This window comes from Lithobates pipiens, unplaced genomic scaffold (genome assembly GCF_037356315.1).
Source record: "Lithobates pipiens isolate NorthernLeopardFrog02 unplaced genomic scaffold, aLitPip1_a1.2 Scaffold_25, whole genome shotgun sequence".
Classification (NCBI taxonomy): Eukaryota; Metazoa; Chordata; class Amphibia; order Anura; family Ranidae; genus Lithobates; species Lithobates pipiens.
In genome coordinates this window covers 95886954-95909934 of record NW_027507787.1, presented here as the reverse complement: position 1 = coordinate 95909934, position 22981 = coordinate 95886954, and the positions used below count along the sequence as shown (strand labels likewise).

Sequence of the window (22981 nt, the reverse complement as noted above, 5' to 3'; positions counted from 1 at the left end):
CGGGACTCAGCAGCTATCAAACACCGGCCAACGATTGGGCTGCTTAAGAAAAGAGGCGCGGCCACATACACGTATCGGCCTGCCCAGATTCCATTGGCTGGTGTTTGATAGCTGCCGGGTCCCGCCCACCCCGGCCGGAGGAGGGAGGAGGATGGCAGTCAGTGTTAATGCTCTGCATGTCTGGGGCATCAATAGTGAGTGGGCTGGTGGCAGCTTAGGCGCCAGGTTGTGATTTCCGGTAGCATTGGCGACCCGGAGCCTGGGGTTTGTGGAGCCCTGGTGTATGTCTTGTGTTGATTGTAACTAAAAAATGTCATAAAAAAGGACTTGATTTAAAAAATATTAAAAAAAACATTTGTACCTATGGGAATGTGACCCCAAAAAATTTTTTGAAAAAAAAAAAAAATTATGAAAAAAAAATTTTTTTGAAAAAAAAAAATTATGAAAAGAAATTTTTTTTTTGAAAAAAAAAAACATTTAAAAAAATAATATACTTTGAAAAAAAATTGAAAAAAATAATTTTTGGGAAAAAAAAAAAAAATTTATGAAAAAAAATAAAAAATAAATAATCTTTGAAAAAAACACTTACCAATCTCAGTGTCTGTATCCCGGCGATGTCTATTGGCTTTACCAAAACATCCAACGACGGCTCTGAAACAGCCGCGCACAAACGCTTGGGTCCTCTTCATCTTGGAGGGCTTTTTGGTTGGGGTATCTGCAGGCTGCTCACTAATACCTCCTACCATGGCCCTTCCTTTGCTGGGTTTCTCTTTGGTGTTTTTCAGAGAAAGAATCTGATTACATTTAAATCGGTTCATTATTAAGAATAAAGAAACTCGCTTTAAATGTATGACAATAGAAATTGCAATGAAATTGAATTGACCGAAATCAAATCCAATAATATCACAAGGTATCTCTCAGGAGAGATCAAAGCCAAGCTGCTCACTGGTCAGTGGTCAGTCAACTTCTGATGCCTTCTGCCCCAGCCGCTGAATATATAGGGGAGTTGGGGACCAACTGCCGACCTCTCACTCTGCCCAACTGCCGACCTCTCACTCTGCCCAACTGCCGACCTCTCACTCTGCCCAACTGCCGACCTCTCACTCTGCCCAACTGCCGACCTCTCACTCTGCCCAACTGCCGACCTCTCATTCTGCCCAACTGCCGACCTCTCACTCTGCCCAACTGCCGACCTCTCACTCTGCCCAACTGCCGACCTCTCACTCTGCCCAACTGCCGACCTCTCACTCTGCCCAACTGCCGACCTCTCATTCTGCCCAACTGCCGACCTCTCACTCTGCCCAACTGCCGCCCTCTTTTGAAAACCAAAAGGACTAGTGTTTTTTTTTTTTCCTGCATTAATGTCAGTTACAAAAGTGTCCTCTAATGTTTTTACTAGTGTGTAACATCCAACAAACCTATTTATTTATATGGGACATTGGCTGTTGATGTAAAACTCATAGGGACCGTGTGCTTATCTGTACATCAATCCTGTTTAACATAATACTGAAAAGATCAATAAGCAAATTCTGCTTTTTCTTTATTTGATGGGTGAGCTGTGGTGGGGGGTTGAGCTGCTTTCATTTGAGGACCCGGCTTGTTGCTTTAGCTTTCAATTATGCTGCATGTCACTAAATATGATTATTAATGATTTTTTTTATTTTAAAAATGTAATGTAAATCTTTGTATGGTTGCTGTTCATTAGGCCTGGTAATGTTGGTTACACTTTTTATTTTTTTTATTTTTTTTTAATAGCATTATAAGACTGTTGTCCACGCAATGAGGCTGGCTTACTAGAGGAATTGAGAATTTCAAATTACATTTGTAAATATTCACTTCAGTCACCCAAACCAAACCCCCTTTCTATTTATTCCATCTGCACAATTGGGTATTCAAAGTGAGCTGGAATTTTTGATTTTTGAATGACTGAATAACCAAAGCGAATAATTACGCAGTTATGATGATTCTCAAATTCTTTAGGCCCCTTTTTCACACTGGGTGGAATCCGCCTGCGGCCAGCAGGGGGTCGGTCCGCTGATCACTACTCAGCAGGAGGGTGGCAGGTCCTTCTCCGTTTTTATGCAGAGCAGACAGCGCCCCCCTCTCTATGGGCGATCGGATGTAAATGGACTTCCTATCCATTTCTTATACCCGACTGCTATCCCCATCCTTCTGTTTTTGGCTGATTGGAATGGATGTGGGTGGGCGTTGACTAACACGTGTCCGTTTTACTCCCGCCGCTTCATGGAGGTTCTGATCGGGTCTGCCTGTCCGTTCGTGTAAAGCAGGGATATGCAATTAGCTGACCTCCAGCTGTGGCTGAACTACAAGTCCCATGAGGCATAGCAAGACTCTGACAGCCACAAGCATGACACCCAGAGGCAGAAGCATGATGGGACTTGTAGTTTTGCAACAGCTGGAGGTCCACTAATTGCATATGCCTGGTGTAAAGGGTCCTAAGTAAATCAGCCCAATTGAATGGACATATCTGGACTCCAGGCAGATAAAACACCTTTTTTTTGAATCCCTCGCCCTCCTGAAATATGTACCAAAAACTCCCCACCCCCTGCGGCTTTGTCTTCATCCTGTCCAGGCCAAAATAGTCCACATTGTGGGCTCTGTCTGCAAATTGAGTCATCAGACTTGTATTGGGGCCTTATTCTGAACATCTTAGACTATGGACCTATAAAAGTCTGTGGAATAGTTGCACCTAGGGATGCACTGATAATATCGGCCACCGAAAATCATCGCCTCCAAAAAAAATGGGGGTTATCACCGTTTTTGCAGATAGAAGAAAAAGAAGTGCTGATAACGGCATGCTGCCTCCCATTGACTTCAATGTAAAACCGCATTCCATTGATTTCAATGCAACATTACACCCGCCTCAGTCATTTCAATTTTTTTTTTTTTTTTAACTGTCGGTTTTCAGTTTTGGCCAACTGCATCCTAAATCTTCGTTTTTGGCATTGGAATTTTCATTTCGGTTCACCACTGGTCACAGCCAGTGACAGAGGATGAAGACATGGAGTAGACGAATAAGCAGCTTGGGGTGGGAGCTTGTAGTGTAGATTCAGGACAAGAAAGGGTGGGTTGGTATAGTACACCTGTCATTTTAATGCCAAGGAGTAGAAAGTGCAAGCAGACCTTTTGGCTTCTATTGCTGCTTATTTTACTCTACAGTTACAGATTGAGACATATAGACCAGGTGGTGTCTCTCGGCTGCAGTATTATACAGCAGATTCCAAGGACCTGGCTATGCTGCCTGCTGTGGGTACCTGGTTGAACAGGATTATTTTATTTTTATTTTTTTATTTTTTAGCACAGTAGATAAACAATACACACACCTGTGACCCTTCAGGTGTATGTTCAGCTGTTTGCCTGGAGTTCAGCTGTCTGTTTCTGGTACTTTATGGCCTCCTTCACACAGCCATTTAGCCACTTGAACTGAATTCCAGCGGCAAGGATCAGCAGAGTATTGCAGCTGGTATGACGGGTGCCTGCAAATAGCGATGGCCGCTCAGTCTAGATCAGTGGTCTCCAAACTGCGGCCCTTTGTTTGCCTTGAATTCTGCCCTTGGGGCACGTTTCCTCCCACTGACACCAACGATGGGATTTAATTCCTGTTGCATCAACAAAGCATGATTTCTCACACTAATGCCAATGATGGGGTACTATTTGTCCACCCACACCCCACAACCCCCCCTTCAGTAATACCAATGATGGGGCACTATTTGTGTCCCCCCCGTAATACCAATGTCGGGGCACTGTCCCCCAAAACCACCCCACAGCAATGCCAATGATGGGGCACGGATCCTCGCACTGATGTCGGTGATGGGGCACGGTTCCTCGCACTGATGTCGGCGATGGGGCACGGTTCCTCGTACTGATGTCGGTGATGGGGCACGGATCCTCGCACTGATGTCGGTGATGGGGCACGGATCCTCGCACTAATGCCGGTGATGGGGCATGGATCCTCGCACTGATGTCGGTGATGGGGCACGGATCCTCGCACTGATGTCGGTGATGGGGCACGGTTCCTCGCACTGATGTCGGTGATGGGGCACGGTTCCTCGCACTGATGTCGGTGATGGGGCACGGTTCCTCGCACTGATGTCGGTGATGGGGCACGTATCCTCGCACTGATGTCGGTGATGGGGCACGGATCCTCGCACTGATGTCGGTGATGGGGCACGGATCCTCGCACTGATGTCGGTGATGGGGCACGGATCCTCGCACTGATGTCGGTGATGGGGCACGGTTCCTCGCACTGATGTCGGCGATGGGGCACGGTTCCTCGTACTGATGTCGGCGATGGGGCACGGTTCCTCGTACTGATGTCGGTGATGGGGCACGGTTCCTCGCACTGATGTCGGTGATGGGGCACGGTTCCTCGCACTGATGTCGGTGATGGGGCACGGATCCTCGCACTGATGTCGGTGATGGGGCACGGTTCCTCGCACTGATGTCGGTGATGAGGCACGGTTCCTCGCACTGACACAAGACCATTTCTACTCCCAGTGGCCACTGTCTGGCACCCTCAAGTCTTAAAGTACAGTAACCTGGCCCTTTTTTGTTTAGGTTTGGAGACCCCGGGACTATATAAACTAAAGACAGGGCTGAGATCGGCTGCCACCTTTTGCATGTAGCCACACACCAAGCATTTAAGAACTGATGTCCCCAACTGCAGGTAGACCCCACCCCCTGTGGTGTGCAGCTACACGTGAAACATGCCACTATTCTTATGCACTTGTCAGTCCAGCCACAAGAGTCAATCGATCCTTGCAACTGGTATGTGGTTTAGGCCGGGTTCATACTGGTACAACGAGACTGCCCTGCAACATCGGTCCTACTTCCATCCGACTTGAATGAACAGGATAATATTTTCCTACAACTTTGAGATAATCCAAATTGTCCTTTTGACCAATCAAAACAATCTTGGTGTGACAAATTCCTTTTTACTGCTACTGTAATCATGTCTGATGGCACAAGTTGGATGGTGAGGACAAGGATCCGACTTCAGTGATATTCAGTGGGCTAAAGTAGGACCAAAGTAGTTCAGGAACCTTTTTCAAAGTTGGTCCAACAAGACATCTCTCATAGCCATTGATTTACACACAACGTGCTCACAAAATCGAAGCCCACTATTGTCAGATTTTTGTTCCATCGCCGTTAACTTGCTACACCCCACACTCGTCCACAGTAAGGATACAGTGAGTAGGCGGCAAGCGGACATCTTGTTACACCCTCCGGAGTCTTGCATTTCACACTTCTTCTTTTTAACATTAAACTGAGAAATTCAGTATTGAGAAATCCTTCACTGTTTTGATGATCTATATTTTTATTTTTTTTCAAAGCAGTGGTCTGTCATATTAAACCTCTGAGATCAGGTTTGCTGCTTTTAAAATTCTAAATCTAAACAGATTTTTAAATACTGTATTTCACCATATAAGCTGAGCTTACTGTTAAAAATAAGTGTGAATTGCAAGACTCCAGTGGGTGTAACAAGATGTTCGCTTGCCGCCATCTCACAGTATCATTACTGTGGATGAGTGCGGGGTGTAGCAAGATGGTGGCGATGGAACGTCCTTTAACTTACAAAATCTGACGGGTCGTCCAATCTGACAAAACACCGGTGTGAATCCGGCCTAGTTGGCCGTGTGAAGGGGGCCCTACTATTCCAATATAGTGATGAGCAGGAATGTATTCTTATGACCAGGTCCCACACCGCAGCTAGTTGCCATTTTTCCTTTTTAACTGCTGAAATGCATTACTGGAGTGATGGAAACTGGAACCCATACTAGTTATTTTGATCTCTGCTTCATTTTGTAATAAATGCAGTGAGGAGTTTTTTTGTTTTTAAGCAAGATGACAATGAGTTCAAAGTATCATTCTGAACCCAGATGGGTACATTTTTGTCACGTTAAGGTCTTGTATACCGGTGGGGGTGGGGGGGGGGAGGGGGTGTAGTACCAGTTTTGTTCACTTGGTGCAATTTTCACCACTGAGAATGGAGCTTCTACACCCCCACAAAGCCAGTTCCAGCACATTGGACTCTGGGTTCCCCTGTACACACAACTTCCTGTCCTTTTCAATGACCTGTACCAGGCCCGATGACTGTGTGACGGACTGGGGTTTATATGGTCACAAAACAGACACCCCAAAGCAAAGTACATATTCATTTTTTTTTATATTTCTAAACATGTCCCTTCTATTCTATTAATAACCAGTAGATGGCAGAGAAGGTACACAAACAGAGTCTATATAAGGCCACACACCATGTGACTGGAAATTAAACTACTTCCAGCCATAAAGTCAGTGGTCATATCTCATGCTGTTTGTGTGATTCTTTGCAGTCCACGCCAAGCTGATCACCTTATCTCATCGCGTCTACAATCATCGGCTCTCTTAATTCACATTTTGAGGCCGGTAACAACTGCACCTACATTTGCATGTTGAATAATTTTTTATTGACTGATTTTTCTTCTGTTTGTCTTTGATCTTGATTTTTCTGGTCCTGCTTAGACTATTCCCCCGGTGCACACGAGGCACCGCCGCTCTCGCTCCGCAGGGGAGAGATGGGTAGACCATAAGCCATCTGGTAGTGTGGAGACCGAGACGGTTATGCAGCCTCATGTCCCCAATGCCATCAAAGTATCTGTGGCTAGCGAAAAGGCGTTGGCCAAGTGTGACAAGTACAAGCTGACGCACCAGCAGCTGGCCTCGGATGGGGAGATGGAAACTAAACTTATTAAGATAACAGATATTCAAAGTGGTGGTGGGGGGGGAAGAGGAGGAGTGTGTGGGTTATTGTTATTATTATTATTATTCCTTTTTTGTATGAAGAAGAGAATGCTTTAAAATCTAAAACTGCCCTAGCAAGTAATGTGAGGAGCAATATGTATTGCATGCAATCTTTAACTTTTATTCTATAATGTGGTCAATTTTTGGTGGGGTGTGTTTGTGGTTTTATTTGTATTTTTTTTACACCTGTCCTATCCTGCACATTCGGTGAGCACCTTTTTTATGATGTCTGTGACGGTCTGTGTTTTATGTTTGTGGCTAACCGTGTATAAATCTGTTTTCAGGGTGACGTCTTCCGGACTCGAGGTGGCGGTCAGTCTGTACAGTTCACAGACGTTGAAACGCTCAGGCAGGAATCTCCTCCTGGAAATGGGTATGCTGCAGTCACCATGCAGACGTTGTGGATTGCGATCTACAAAGAACTATAGCATTCTGTTGGCGATCTTCTGATGGCTCTAGAATTACAGGCATTAACCGCTCTTGAGCTTTTTAGTAAATTTTTTTTATTTTTTTGTAACTTGTTTTACAGTCACAAGAGGAGATCCTCTGAAACAAATCGGCCTCAACTGGCAGAGAGCACAGAATCGGAGTGGACAGATGTAGAAACCAGAGTAAGTTTGATACGATGTGTAACATTTTATACAGTATAAGGCCCCATTCACACCTGAGCGTTTTTGCAGCTGCAAGCCTGAAGCTACAAAACGCTGGAGAGGGGTCGGAGGAGGAGAGAATGTATTGTCTATGGAGATGGCGCACATCCCCACTCCAAAACGCCAGAGAGTCCCGGAGCTAGCAGCCGCAGGGGGTGGGCGTAGGGACGGCATGACATGTGCTGGACTGCACAGTCGCCGTCTTTAGTGTAGAGCAGGGCTGCTTTAAGGAGGCCAGGTGGGCGGAGCCAGGGGCGGAGCCTAGCGCGTAGCTCCGTGAGTCAGGACGTGCTGCGCTCAGTCACACGAGCGGAGGAGGAAGTGATCCCCACCCACCCTCCCTGGTTGTGGAATGAGGGTCCTTTTGTTGGGAGGTTTGTTAATGATACAAGGGGAGACAGGCGGTTCTTTGGCAGTTTTAAAGTAATAATGGGAGGTACGGGTAGTGAACTGTTGTACCCATCCATGGATGGGGGTGGTTTATTGGTACTTCCAGGTTACGAGGGGTTAACCTGGAAGGGTTAAAAGGGGTAGGTCACTGCGACGATTTAGGTATAGCCTCCGAGACAGGGGTTTCCATCTGGAGGTCAAGAGGTCAAAGTTCAAAAGTCGTTTGCAGTGACCAGTATGTTATTATGCTAGTACCCATGACCCGTTTAGAGGCTGGGAAGGTTTACGTTTATTTAAAGTTATTTATGTTATTTATGAAACAGATTTGTTAAATAACATTTAATTGGCCATTTAATCCATATGTAGTCCAGTTGTTTGTTTAAGGTGGGTCACGGGAAGTGGTTAAAGGTATTTGGAGGAGTAAAAGGTTTATAATACACTGGGCTTAGTCCTATAGATGTCATGAAGCTCAAACAAGTTCTGGAGCTTTTTTTTAGGCAGCTTTACAGGCATGTTTTTTCTTTTTACATTGGTGACCATTTGACCTGTACAAAATCGTGGCCTAAAACGCACGGCTTTCTGCCTGAAAACGAGACTTCCCATTCACAGCTGAGCGTAGCCGTTTCAGGCAGAAAGTAAATCTACTAGTTTTAGCTCGACTTGCCTCACATTTATGGCTGAAGTGTCAGCCATTGTCAACGCAAGGCCTTTGATTCCAGAATCGCCAAGCATTCTGACCCCCAGCAATGCTCCTCTCACAGAAGATGGGAGACAGTCGGGAACTTAAAGTGGGAGTCCGCCAGGAGTTCTGCGTTTTTTTTATTTTTTTTTTATTTTTTTTTTTAAAAGCCAGCAGCTACAAATACTGCAGCTGCTGACTTTTAAAATAGTGACACTTACCCGCCCAGCGTGCCCGCGATGTCGGCACCCGAAGCCGATCTCTCGATCGTCTCTCGGGTGCTGCAGCCGCCATCTTGGATATGGGAATCAGGAAGTGGAGCCTTTCGGCTTCATTTCCCGGTTCCCTACTGTGCATGCGCGAGTCGCGCTGCGCAATAAGGATGGTCCCCGCTGTCTCTGGGATCGGGGGACTTTCGGAAAGGGGCGTAGATTCTGCGGAAAGGGGCGTACCTTCTGCAGAATCTACAACGGAAGTGGGTGCAGATACCTGTACTGTACAGGTACCTGCACCCCCCTCCCCCCTGAAAGGTGCCAATTTGTGGTGCCGGAGGGGGGGGAGGGTTCCAATGAGCGGAAGGTCCACTTTAGGATGGACCTCCGCTTTAAATTTAAAAAAAAACATGTATAAACGCCAATGGAGACAGATGCGGCGCCTCGCTAGCACATTTTGGGACTGTTATGCCACGTACACACGAGCGGACTTTTCAACATCCAAAGTCCGACGGAATGATTCCGTCAGACTATTCGATCGTGTGTGGGCTGCAACGGACTTTTGATTCGCAAAAGTCCGACGGACTTTAGAAAATGGAACATGCTTCAAATTTTTCCGAGGGAACTCCGCCGGACCCAGTCCCTTCGAAAAATTCGCTCGTGTGTGTGCTATTCCGACAGACTAAAACCGACGCTAGGGCAGCTATTGGCTACTGGCTATGAACTTCCTTATTCGAGTCCAGTCGTACGTCATCACGTTCCAATCCGTCGGAGTTTAGTGTGATTGTGTGTGGCCAAGTCCGCTCAGTCGAAAAGTCCGTCAGAACTCTGTCGGAACTCCGGCAGGACTCCTTCGGAAGTCTGTCGGACATAAGTCCTCTCGTGTGTACGGGGCTTTAGAGGTGCAAATAACTTTGACACTTCAGGAACGTCGCAAATGGCAAGCCATCAAACAGAACATTCAAGAAGATGTCGTTCTGTTAAGAGACATGCACGTGCCGCGAAATGAGTGGCCATCGTTAAATCCATCTAGCGCATATGGGAAGGGCCGCAAGGTCGAAGTAAAACATGTCAGACAAGGAATAACTGAAATGGTATCGGGTTAAGTGGCGCTACCTAAAAACAGGTTTCCATTCCAAAGTGGACTCGTAGAGGATAAATAGATAGCAATAAAGGCCAAGGTCTTTTTTCCAAAGAACCCAATAGTCTCCCTCAGCCTAATACTAATTAAACTCTATGTTGATAAACTCAGGAAAACAGAAAGAACATCAGCTTCACCCAGAGAAGATTATATCAAACAGTGAGTGTAATAAATCTATAGGCCACCAGGGACAGTGGTCACAAAACATAGAATTCTAATATCGGGGACTAATAATCAAACCCATTACATATTAAGTCTCCAAAGCAGCGGAAATATCAGGAACTGATGATGTTGGAACAGGCCCGAATACATCCTTACAAAATATAATCAAACCCTCAATCTCAAATAAATTATAAGTTTAGGCCAAAAACCTGAAAACCACGTGTACCAAACTACATATACAACCTAATGCGATTATAAATCAAGTCGCAGAAATGTGAAAAAAATGCAAAAAAAATTGTCACTCAATGGTAAACCTGCTACCAACAATACCATAGGTCCCCTATACCAGTGTAAAGTGATAAAGGTATATATGTATATTTAATGTAACGTTCATTAATAGTCAACCTAGAATCACATAGGTATACTCAAACAGTGTTTAGTGACAAAAAATATATATATATCAGCCTAAAACAGTGTTTATGTTAAACCAGTGTTTAGTGACAAAAAAAAATATATATAGACCTAATAACTAAATATAAGGAATATGTAAACACTTCACAAACCAGAACCCATGGCAATTATAAATAAGAAATGTGTGTGTATTGGTGCACACAAGGGGTGAAAGATACGATAATAAAAAACCTTTTAGCGATAAAAGCTAAAAAAATTCTCTAAACCATAAAAAATATGTGAAAAGTGCATATACACATAAAAAAGTGAAAAAATAACACTAAAAATAAAAATAAAAAATATAAAAATAAAGTGCAGAAAAATACAAAAAAATATATATATGAAGTATACAGGACAAAAAATATATATATAAAATAAGTCCCAAATAAAAGTTCAATGGTGCTAATCCAGAAAAATCCTTAAAAATCCTTAAAGTGACTTTTGTGCTTCCTATGCAGTCTTCACTGTGACTTCTCTGCTCCCCACCAGGAATCCTACTCACCAGAAGTAAATACCCCTGCAGGGGTTGTACGCCTTAAAGATCAATCTCCAGATATCCCGTTATTTACTTTGTAATAGATGACTGAGCATGTATCAGCATGGATTCCATAAGTCCTCATGAGAAAAAAATGGAAGCCTCCATAGTGTAATCCATATAAAAATGATTTATTGGAACAGTAAATATAAAAATATATATATAAAAAACAACCATAAGAGGCAAAAAAACAGCACAACAAAAAAATCAAAACAAGAAAAAACAAAAAATACTAAAAAATGGCCACAACTCTCATAAAGTGAGTTATATTGTGAGACCACAGTTCATCAGGGGGTTGGTGTAATAATCTCCCCAAAAAATTCCGGATTGACCCCAGAAAATACCATAAAAAATATATATAATATTGCTACGAACATAAACGTAAAGTGGAGTCACTATCTAGGGAAACCAGAACAAACCTCCCTATAGAGGTGATGGATCTCAACTGTGTTCCCCCTGGGATAGAGTCCTTTCCGTAGTGTTCAAAACCAAAGCACAATTCTTCCTCGGGAACCGTATGATGGATACGCGGTTTGCGCTCCACCTGCGTACCAAACACCGACGGCAACCCGGAAGTGACGTAAAAGCGTAGCTCAGTCGGACGCGTTTCGTCATAGACGTCTTCAGCGGCGGTGCCACGCTACCACGTCCCATACGTTATATAGAAAAAATTCCAGATGATCTAATTGGCCATTGCTCAGGTACAAGGTCCAATCAGGCACCAGCGGGGAAAACCTAGTATACGAGTGGGCAAGCAATCTTTCCACACAAATGGCAGTAAGCTCATACAGGAGAACAGTCTTACCCCCCTGGAGAGCGAACGGGCCCGGTGCATATTCCCGATCCGACCCAATAAAAACTTTCGCTCCTACGGTTTCGAAGGAATAATGGAGCCTATTCCATGCACTCCAAAATAAAAATAATAAAAAAATAAAAATAAAAATAAAAATAAAAATAGATTTGGCCAACTCATATATGGTAATGAGTAAAAGAGTAAAAGAAAACCGTGTCAAAGTCAAATGCAATTTATCATATTAGAACACCATTCAGGTCTATCGACCCAAAGTGTGATCTATCCCAAGGGGGAATACAGCACCAATTTTACTACACCTTTCTTATAAACTATAAAGGCCCTTGGTTGTTTTATAAAAGTTTTATGAAACTGAATAATTTAACTAAGTAAATTACCGGCCATTTTACGAATAACCTCAAAAAGGGTTCAGTATTCCAGGAATGTTTAAACGGAAAACTTATATCTATCTAATTACAGTTAACCTATTATGCAATAAAGATGTTAGTACATGTTAAACAAACACCTTCTAGGAGTAATTCCCAAAAAATTGTTTCCTCATTACGACTAAAGGAATTTCTTTAAAAAGTGATGATTAATTAAAAAGAGTACTATATGCGACACAATACAGGACAGCTATTAAGCGATAATCCTCACCAACTGCAGGTTAGTCAATATTTGCGTCATATTGTACAGGACACAACTAAATACTTCACAATGGACATTTTCGTCCACACCATGCAGAATCTGCATTATACACTTACACTATACGTGCAAAAAATTATTATTATTTATATGCAGACTGGCATTTCCTCTCTCTGCACATAAAAACCGTATATTTCTCTCCATACCATATGAACTTGGAGTAGCAAACGGAAAACGAAGGTGTGGCACTTAATGTCCGAAATTTTTTTTTAACAGAAATATCTATATGAAAAACCAGGGGGTTGGAGACCCAGAAACATAACCATCAATGCTCATATCTGTAGAACTATACGTCAAAAAGTGCATGCATATATATATATATATATACTAATGCATATACATGTATAAATGTGCATGGGAAAATTCATGCATCACACAGAGGAGGAACAGAAGAGGAAGATATGACCCAAACATACGCATAGTCAAAACCTATCACGGAAAAAAGCAAATGAACAAGATTAGTGTGTTCTAGAATGCAATGGACCAAAATGCCATTACTCAACACCTGCAACACCATACACCATAATGTCAAGGTATAAAGATTGAAAGATAGAAATAAATAAAATAAAATAAGACTGATTAAGGGGCGTAACTTACAATAATGTGGGAACCCCCTTAAAAGGAAAGAAACCAGAACAAACTATGGGTTGGCTATGAAACAGTTCAGGTCTATATCCAGGTTGAGGCCCCGCGGCACCAGAGAACCCAACCTGTATATCCAAGCGGTTTCGTTCTGCGAGATGAGGGTGGTTTTGTTCCCTCCCCTCCAATTGCCTTTCACACAATCTATCCCATAGAATATTAGACCAGACGGGTCTCTTTTATGGAATTCATCAAAGTGACGAGAAAGGTTATGATTTGGAAACCCTTTCTTGATATTATTAATATGTTCCCTAATCCTAACGAAAAGGGGGCGTGTGGTCCTGCCCACATACTGTAAATTACATGGGCATTCTATAACATATGTTACATGTGTGCTCCGGCAAGTGATTAATTCTTTTATTCTGTACTCCTTAAAATCTGTCTTTGCTTTAAAAGTTTCTTTCCTCCGCGGCTGTTTCTTGCTGACTTTACATGGAAGACATTTCTGGCATCTATAAAAACCCTTCAGATCATTCGATATTTTTATTTGTCTTGGTGGATCAATAGCATTATGTACTAAGAAAGAGCGTAAGGTAGGGGCCCTTTTGTATACAAAAAGAGGCTTTTTGGGAAGAACCTTAGATAATACTTTATCTTCTTGAAGTATGGGCCAGTATTTTTTAATAATTTTTTCTAGATCTCTGTATTGAGTATTAAACCCAGTAATAAATGCTAGTTCCCTCTTTTCCTCTTTCTTCTTTTGTTTCTCAAGTAACGAATTCCTCTCTAAATCTCCGATGTTGTTCTTTAGTTGTAGGAGGGGTTCCAACTTATATCCTTTCTCTTGAAATCTCTCTATGATCAAATCTGCTTGCCGATGGTAATCTTCTGTGACAATTTCTTCTCAGTCTTAGCAGCTGACCCTTCGGAATGTTGTTTTTCCATTTAGGGTGATGGCAACTGGTAACTGGGATATAGCTATTTCTATCGGTTGTTTTGAAAAAGGTCTTGGTATAAAAAATCCCGTCCTTCTTTGAGATTTGAAGGTCTAGGTAATCAACACTATGCTTGTTATATTTGCCAGTGAAGGTCAATCCATAAACGTTGTTATCAAGATTGTTCAGGAATACATCAAGATCTGCTGGGGTGCCATCCCATAATATGATGAGGTCATCTATATATCTACGGTAGAACCTCAACTGAGGTAAATTCCTACCATAGATATACTCCTCCTCCCACATGTTCATCATGAGATTCACCACACTAGGAGCATAGCGAGCTCCCATGGTTTTTCATATAGATATTTCTGTTAAAAAAAAATTTCGGACATTAAGTGCCACACCTTTATTTTTGTTTTCCGTTTGCTACTCCAAGTTCACATGGTATGGAGAGAAATATACGGTTTTTATGTGCAGAGAGAGGAAATGCCAGTCTGCATATAAATAATAATAATTTTTTGCACGTATAGTGTAAGTGTATAATGCAGATTCTGCATGGTGTGGACGAAAATGTCCATTGTGAAGTATTTAGTTGTGTCCTGTACAATATGACGCAAATATTGACTAACCTGCAGTTGGTGAGGATTATCGCTTAATAGCTGTCCTGTATTGTGTCGCATATAGTACTCTTTTTAATTAATCATCACTTTTTAAAGAAATTCCTTTAGTCGTAATGAGGAAACAATTTTTTGGGAATTACTCCTAGAAGGTGTTTGTTTAACATGTACTAACATCTTTATTGCATAATAGGTTAACTGTAATTAGATAGATATAAGTTTTCCGTTTAAACATTCCTGGAATACTGAACCCTTTTTGAGGTTATTCGTAAAATGGCCGGTAATTTACTTAGTTAAATTATTCAGTTTCATAAAACTTTTATAAAACAACCAAGGGCCTTTATGGTTTATAAGAAAGGTGTAGTAAAATTGGTGCTGTATTCCCCCTTGGGATAGATCACCCTTTGGGTCGATAGACCTGAATGGTGTTCTAATATGATAAATTGCATTTGACTTTGACACGGTTTTCTTTTACTCTTTTACTCATTACCATATATGAGTTGGCCAAATCTATTTTTATTTTTATTTTTATTTTTTTATTATTTTTAATTAGGAGTTCATGGAATAGGCTCCATTATTCCTTCGAAACCGTAGGAGCGAAAGTTTTTATTGGGTCGGATCGGGAATATGCACCGGGCCCGTTCGCTCTCCAGGGGGGTAAGACTGTTCTCCTGTATGAGCTTACTGCCATTTGTGTGGAAAGATTGCTTGCCCGCTCGTATACTAGGTTTTCCCCGCTGGTGCCTGATTGGACCTTGTACCTGAGCAATGGCCAATTAGATCATCTGGAATTTTTTCTATATAACGTATGGGACGTGGTAGCGTGGCACCGCCGCTGAAGACGTCTATGACGAAACGCGTCCGACTGAGCTACGCTTTTACGTCACTTCCGGGTTGCCGTCGGTGTTTGGTACGCAGGTGGAGCGCAAACCGCGTATCCATCATACGGTTCCCGAGGAAGAATTGTGCTTTGGTTTTGAACACTACGGAAAGGACTCTATCCCAGGGGGAACACAGCTGAGATCCATCACCTCTATAGGGAGGTTTGTTCTGGTTTCCCTAGATAGTGACTCCACTTTACGTTTATGTTCGTAGCAATATTATATATATTTTTTATGGTATTTTCTGGGGTCAATCCGGAATTTTTTGGGGAGATTATTACACCAACCCCCTGATGAACTGTGGTCTCACAATATAACTCACTTTATGAGAGTTGTGGCCATTTTTTAGTATTTTTTGTTTTTTCTTGTTTTGATTTTTTTGTTGTGCTGTTTTTTTGCCTCTTATGGTTGTTTTTTACATATATATTTTTATATTTACTGTTCCAATAAATCATTTTTATACGGATTACACTATGGAGGCTTCCATTTTTTTCTCATGAGGACTTATGGAATCCATGCTGATACATGCTCAGTCATCTATTACAAAGTAAAGAACGGGATATCTGGAGATTGATCTTTAAGGCGTACAACCCCTGCAGGGGTATTTACTTCTGGTGAGTAGGATTCCTGGTGGGGAGCAGAGAAGTCACAGTGAAGACTGCATAGGAAGCACAAAAGTCACTTTAAGGATTTTTAAGGATTTTTCTGGATTAGCACCATTGAACTTTTATTTGGGACTTATTTTATATATATATTTTTTGTCCTGTATACTTCATATATATATATTTTTTTGTATTTTTCTGCACTTTATTTTTATATTTTTTATTTTTATTTTTAGTGTTATTTTTTCACTTTTTTATGTGTATATGCACTTTTCACATATTTTTTATGGTTTAGAGAATTTTTTTAGCTTTTATCGCTAAAAGGTTTTTTATTATCGTATCTTTCACCCCTTGTGTGCACCAATACACACACATTTCTTATTTATAATTGCCATGGGTTCTGGTTTGTGAAGTGTTTACATATTCCTTATATTTAGTTATTAGGTCTATATATATTTTTTTTTGTCACTAAACACTGGTTTAACATAAACACTGTTTTAGGCTGATATATATATATTTTTTGTCACTAAACACTGTTTGAGTATACCTATGTGATTCTAGGTTGACTATTAATGAACGTTACATTAAATATACATATATACCTTTATCACTTTACATTGGTATAGGGGACCTATGGTATTGTTGGTAGCAGGTTTACCATTGAGTGACAATTTTTTTTGCATTTTTTTCGCATTTCTGCGACTTGATTTATAATCGCATTAGGTTGTATATGTAGTTTGGGATTCCCTTTTTTTCCGGGGGGCAGCAGCCTATATAGTGTTTTACATACAGGTATACTATATTTATACAGAGGTTTTATACTGATCTGGCTTAAGCTACTCCTGTTGTTGAATAGCGCGGTTCTTCTATATTTTTATTTTTACTATCATGTCAGACAAGGGCCAGTGAAAATCTTTCCTCATTAGAAAGATAAGTTTTATTAAATGAACCGGGGCATACAGAGGCAAGGGATAGCTGCATGCAGCATTGCCAACCCAATTAAAGTACCTGGACGTGGGAGCTGCAAGAGTGACCGGGGAGCTCCTCGTATTGCAAGCAACCAGCTTGGGCTGTCAGATGGAGAGTGCACAGCCAGACTCCCGAGGAGGAGATAGAGGTCTGTGTCCCAGGCCAATGGCCTGTTGGAAGGGCTTATGGCAAGGTCGGCTCCTGGGTGTGCAAATCTGCTGCCTGGGGACACCAAAGGAAGGGGGGGGGGGGAAGGAGGACTGCCACTCATGCCGAACAGACCTCTTTAGGTGGAATACTACATTTATTGGGATACTACCAGACAATTTTATGTCTAAAACCTCTTAAGGTCATAACAAACATAATGACAAGTAAGCAATGGTTGAATAAAGAAAAGAATACCTATGGAGAAAAATACATCTCAACAATATATCTCAATATATGCATATGGAGGACACATTTTAGGAACACATTGAAATACATATAGGTATTCTTTATTTTCCTTTACAGTATTCGACTATTGTTTGTCATGACCTTAAGACGTTATGGACATAATTGCCTGGTAGTGTCCCTTTTTTTTTTTAATGCAGTATTCCACCTGGGGAGGGCTGTTCAGCATGAGTGAGACGGCTTCTGCCCCTCCTCCCCTTTAGTCTCCTTTTTACTATTTAAACCACCAATTTACGTTTTGCCAGCATCCTAAGACCTGAAGAAGGGTCTTTTTGCCCCAAAACATCTAGTCTTTGCAGCTGGCTTTTTACTTTTCTTGGGCACACTCGGCTTGACTTCCATCCCAGTGTTGCCCACAGCTTGTGCACCACAAGTATCCTCTTCCACCCGGTTTGTGATGTCATCCCCGGTCGCTGGATCCTTACACGGCTGTCAATCAGTGGCCTAATCGCACCCCCAGGAGCCGACCTTGAGGCCCTTCAGGCCCCCGGGCCCCTCCTCCAACAACCCCCCCACCCCCTTCCTTAGAAGTCTGGCTGTGCACACTTTCCATCTGATAGCCCAAGCTGGTACACGGATCCACCCGGTCACGCTTCCAGCCCCCGCTTCCAGGTACTTCAATTGGGTTGACGATGCTGCATGCAGCCATCTCTTGCCTCTGTATGCATTGATTTATTGATAAACGTTTATGCTTTTAGTGAGGAACAGCATAACTCCTCTTCTGTGGTCAGCACTTTTTTTCAAATTTTTTGTTTTTTTCTATCGATCTCAATGGTTATGAATATTAGGACAGCAGCAACCTTCAGTTAATGCATTTTTCCATTTTGAACAGTGACTCGTGTGCCTGGACTTTTTGTGTGTGTTTTTTTTTTAAAGTGCTACTAAACCCAGGAGCCTGCATGCATTATATCTCGTCTCCTACAGTACACAGAACATGGAAATGCAATTATTTTTAGTAAATATAAACTGCTAAATACCTTTTTTCTCAGCAGCAGTATATAGCAGTCTTGTGACTTCTGTTAGTGTCTGCTTAAACTAAGCTTGTAGGAGGAGTTTTCATTATCCTGACTGGACAGTGCTAATTGGCCCTGTGCCAATCACATCACACGTACCCTCCCAAAAAAAAAAAACATTCTAGCAATCGATATCTTACTGTATTTCTTTCCCTTGCAGTGCTCTGTTGCTATGGAGATGAGAGCCGGCTCTAATCTGGGGCCCGGATATCAGCATCACGCTAGTCCGAAGTAAGTCAATAAAACCGTAAGCTCCATTCCCTGCTAAATGGAGATGAGATGCATGGAGTAAATGTGACGGTGCTTGTCTCCTCCCCAGTCCAAAGAAATTCTGCTTGTTTCATTTTTAAGGTGTAGCAAATATTCCAACAATTACCACAGCCAGTGGCGGCCCGCCCATAGGGGGCGCCCGGGCGCCGCCCCCCCTCCCCCAGGTGTAAAAAAATAAAAAGTAAAAAAAAAAATAAAAAGTTTAAAAAAAGTTTAAAAAAATAAAATAAATAAAAAAATAAAAACGGGCCCTTTAAGACATTTAAAAAAAAAAAATGTCATTTAACAATTTGACATAGTGTACTGTGGCGCCGGTCACAGTGCACTATGAGAAGCGCCACGTCGATGCAATCACAAGATTGCATCCATGGCGCTTCATTTGCGGGTTAAAAACCCGCCTTGCGGCGCACTGCAGAACGCCGACTGGCTTCCGCCCGTAAAATCACTGTGATTCTACGGGCGGTAGCATTGTCATTCTTAGACAGGCACGTCACTTCCGGCTTTCGGCTGCTTTACGAAACCCGGAAGTGACATCGGCAGCTCCGTTCCTCAGCCCGAGTGGAGCTGCAAGACAGGCAGGAGGTGAGTCAAGTCACCGCATAAAGACCTTATAGTTTCTACTTTGTTAAATGTTCATGCATTTAGCTGAATGAATGGAAAAAAAGCTTTCACACTTCACAGCCAGAAAGGTTTCCCCAGGCCAGGCGACTTTTGCCGTGGCCAATCAGAGAATGAGCTCTGAAAGGGAAACTCCTCGCCAAATTTCTGAAAAAAAATTGGCGTGGGTTCCCCCTCCGAGAGCATACCAGGCCCTTAGGTCTGGTATGGATTCCAAGGGGAACCCCCTACGCCGAAAAAACGGCGTGGGGGTCCCCCCCAGATCCACACCAGACCCTTATCCGAGCACGCTACCCGGCCGGCCAGGAAGGGGGGTGGGGACGAGCGGGCGCCCCCCCCTCCTGAGCCGTACCAGGCCGCGTGCCCTCAACATGGGGGGGTGCCTTGGGGGAGGGGGGGCGTGCGGCCCCCCCACCCCAAAGCATCTTGTCCCCATGTCGATGAGGACAAGGGCCTATTCCCGACAACCCTGGCCGTTGGTTGTCGGGGTCTGCGGGCAGGGGGCTTATCGGAATCCGGGAGCCCCCTTTAATAAGGGGGCCCCCGGATACCGGCCCCCCACCCTATGTGAATGAGTATGGGGTACAATGTACCCCTACCCATTCACCTGTGAAAAAAAGTACAAAAAAAAAACACAACACAGGGTTAAAATATTTTATTGCACAGCTCCGGGGGTCTTCCGTCTTCGGGGGTCTTCTCGCCGGACTCCTCCACTATCTTCTTGTAGCTCTTTTGCTAGCGGAGGAGTCCGGCTTTCTTCCTCCCCGCCGGCCTCTTCTTCCGACTTCGGGGGTCTTGTCCCCCTCTTCGGTTCTTCTGCCGGGCCACCGCGCCTCCCGGCGGGGAGGAAGAAAGCCGGACTCCTCCGCTAGCAAAAGAGCTACAAGAAGATAGCGGAGGAGTCTGGCGAGAAGACCCCCGAAGACGGAAGACCCCCGGAGCTGTGCAATAAAATATTTTAACCCTGTGTTGTGTTTTTTTTTTGTACTTTTTTTTCACAGGTGAATGGGTGGGGTACATTGTACCCCATACTCATTCACATAGGGTGGGGGGCCGATATCCGGGGGCCCCCTTATTAAAGGGGGCTCCTGGATTCCGATAAGCCCCCCGCCCGCAGACCCCGACAACCAACGGCCAGGGTTGTCGGGAAGAGGCCCTTGTCCTCATCGACATGGGGACAAGGTGCTTTGGGGTGGGGGGGCCGCACGCCCCCCCTCCCCCAAGGCACCCCCCCATGTTGAGGACGCGCGGCCTGGTACGGCTCAGGGGGGGGGGGCGCCCGCTCGTCCCCACCCCCTTCCTGGCCGGCCGGGTAGCGTGCTCGGATAAGGGTCTGGTGTGGATCTGGGGGGGACCCCCACGCCGTTTTTTCGGCGTAGGGGGTTCCCCTTGGAATCCATACCAGACCTAAGGGCCTGGTATGCTCTCGGAGGGGGAACCCACGCCAATTTTTTTTTCAGAAATTTGGCGTGGAGTTCCCCTTTTAGGGGTGACCTGAAGTCGGATCGCAGTCGCCCCTGTGAGAATCGAGCCTTATGGTGTGTGTCCAAGGTCATGGGTGGAAATTAATCGCTTTAGAAAACTGGTATCTCATGATCTGCTTGTCTAGAACATTTTTTGCACAGAGGTTGAAGAATCTTTTGTATACCACATTGAAATTTAAGATAATAAAATACTATAGACACCTTTTTTCCACTGAAGAAAGTTTTTACTGTTTTAAAAAAAATGTCTTCAGTCAGGACTCCTGGCCTCCCTTCTTGCCACTGCTCCTAATCACACGAAATATACATTTTAACCTTTGCTAGTCCTTACTAATACTGCTAGTGGCCTAGTCACCCATGTCACCTAAAGCTCTCCTGCTACATGCATCCCATTTAGGAGTACTCAAGAACTTGCCTTATATTCTCCTGACCTGAGTGCTGTTCCTGCTTTGCAGCATGACATGGGAAATCCCATACACAGGGGGAGCAGTCTAGCTGTATTGGGTCCCTCCAGCTCTAAATCCCCTAATAGTTCCCTCTGAGGCTGGGTTGTCACCGCTGCGGCAGCGAGAACCGGATGTTATTCGCACCGCACTGCAGTGCAAATCACATGCGATCTCTGTGCGATGCGAGTTCAGCCATACAGATAGTATGGCTGAATTTGCATCGCACCCGCCGCAAACTCGCACGGGACCCTTTTTTTGCTCCGCAGCAGAATCGGATCGCATGGGTGTTCAGACCATGCGATCCGATTCCTGTCCGAGTTTGCAGATCGCACTGCGATATGCGAACTGATCTGGGGGTGTCATTAACATTTCACTGACACTCCCAGCAATCCGCATAGGGCAGTGTGAACTGCCGGTGGGAGGCATGCGATGCGGGAAAACGCTGCGGATTCGCGGCGTTCCCGCATCGCTCCAGTGTGAACCCAGCCTCAATGCGGTATTCTTATTCAGCAAAGTGCAAAAAGTAATGGTCTGCTGATGCTCTGTTGCTTGTTGTTACTCACAGTTAATTTGCTGGCAAAGACATTTTATAAACCTTTTTTGTATTTTAGTGTAAATGTGAGATCTGGGGACTGTTTGACCCAGATCTCATATTTGAGAGGACCTGTCATGCTTTTTTCTATTACAAGGAATGTTTACATTCCTTGTAATAGGAATAAAAGTGACACCATTTATTTTTTAAAACTGTGAAAAAAATGTTTTTTAAAGCACCTAGTCCCGACGATCTCGCGTGCATAAACGAACGCATACGTGAGTACTGCGCCCGGCCGCCCGCATATGAAAACGGCGGTCAAACCACACATGTGAGGTATCGCCGCGATCGTTAGACTGAGCTCAATAATTCTAGCCCTAGATCTCCTCTATAACTTAAAAGATGCAACCTGTAGAATTTTTTAAACGTTGCCTATGGAGATTTTTGAGGGTAAAAGTTTGACGCCATTCCATGAGCGGGCGCAATTTAGAAGCGTGACATGTTGGGTATCAATTTACTCGGCGTAACATTATCTTTCGGAATATATCTAAAAATTGGGGTAACTTTACTGTTATCTTATTTTTTTATTTAAAAAAATTATTTTTTTTCATAATAAAGTGCGCTTGTAAGACCGTTGTGCAAATACAGTATGACAGTAAGTATTGCAATGACCGCAATTTTATTCTCTAGGGTGTTAGAAAAAAAAAGGGAAAAAAGGGCAGCTGCCCTGGGCCCTGGCATTGTTGTATGTCCCCAAGCAGCTGACTCATACTTGCAAACTATCCCAGTTTAAATTCCCTTGTCCCTTGAGGTTTTAGTCCTGTGCTATGTCCCAATATCTCAGTGTGAAGTTCTGTTACTAAAGCTGCCCAGCCCTATTGTTGTGTACAGATAACTCACCTGCAGAGTGCAGACCCTGTGTTTACATGTAAATACAGGCATTCATATGTAAATAGCGGCGGACTGGTGGCATTGATATGTAAATAATAGAGTGGCCATTCATATGTATATCATACCAAATACAAATTTTTGCCCAGGGTCCAATCAATATTAAAGCTTTTTTATTT

The 22981-nt window shown here is 43.5% G+C and overlaps 1 protein-coding gene across 1 annotated transcript in view; it reads left to right on the top strand.

The window, feature by feature from the left end:
• The first annotated feature begins 6809 nt into the window (after positions 1 to 6809).
• The window catches only part of LOC143930026 (kinesin-like protein KIF23), a 69004-nt gene continuing 52832 nt past the window's right edge, over positions 6810 to 22981 (top strand). The window contains exons 1-2 of the mRNA XM_077453928.1: positions 6810 to 7174; positions 7331 to 7412. The gene's annotated coding sequence lies outside the window, so the exon portion shown is untranslated. The remainder of the gene's footprint in view (positions 7175 to 7330; positions 7413 to 22981) is intronic.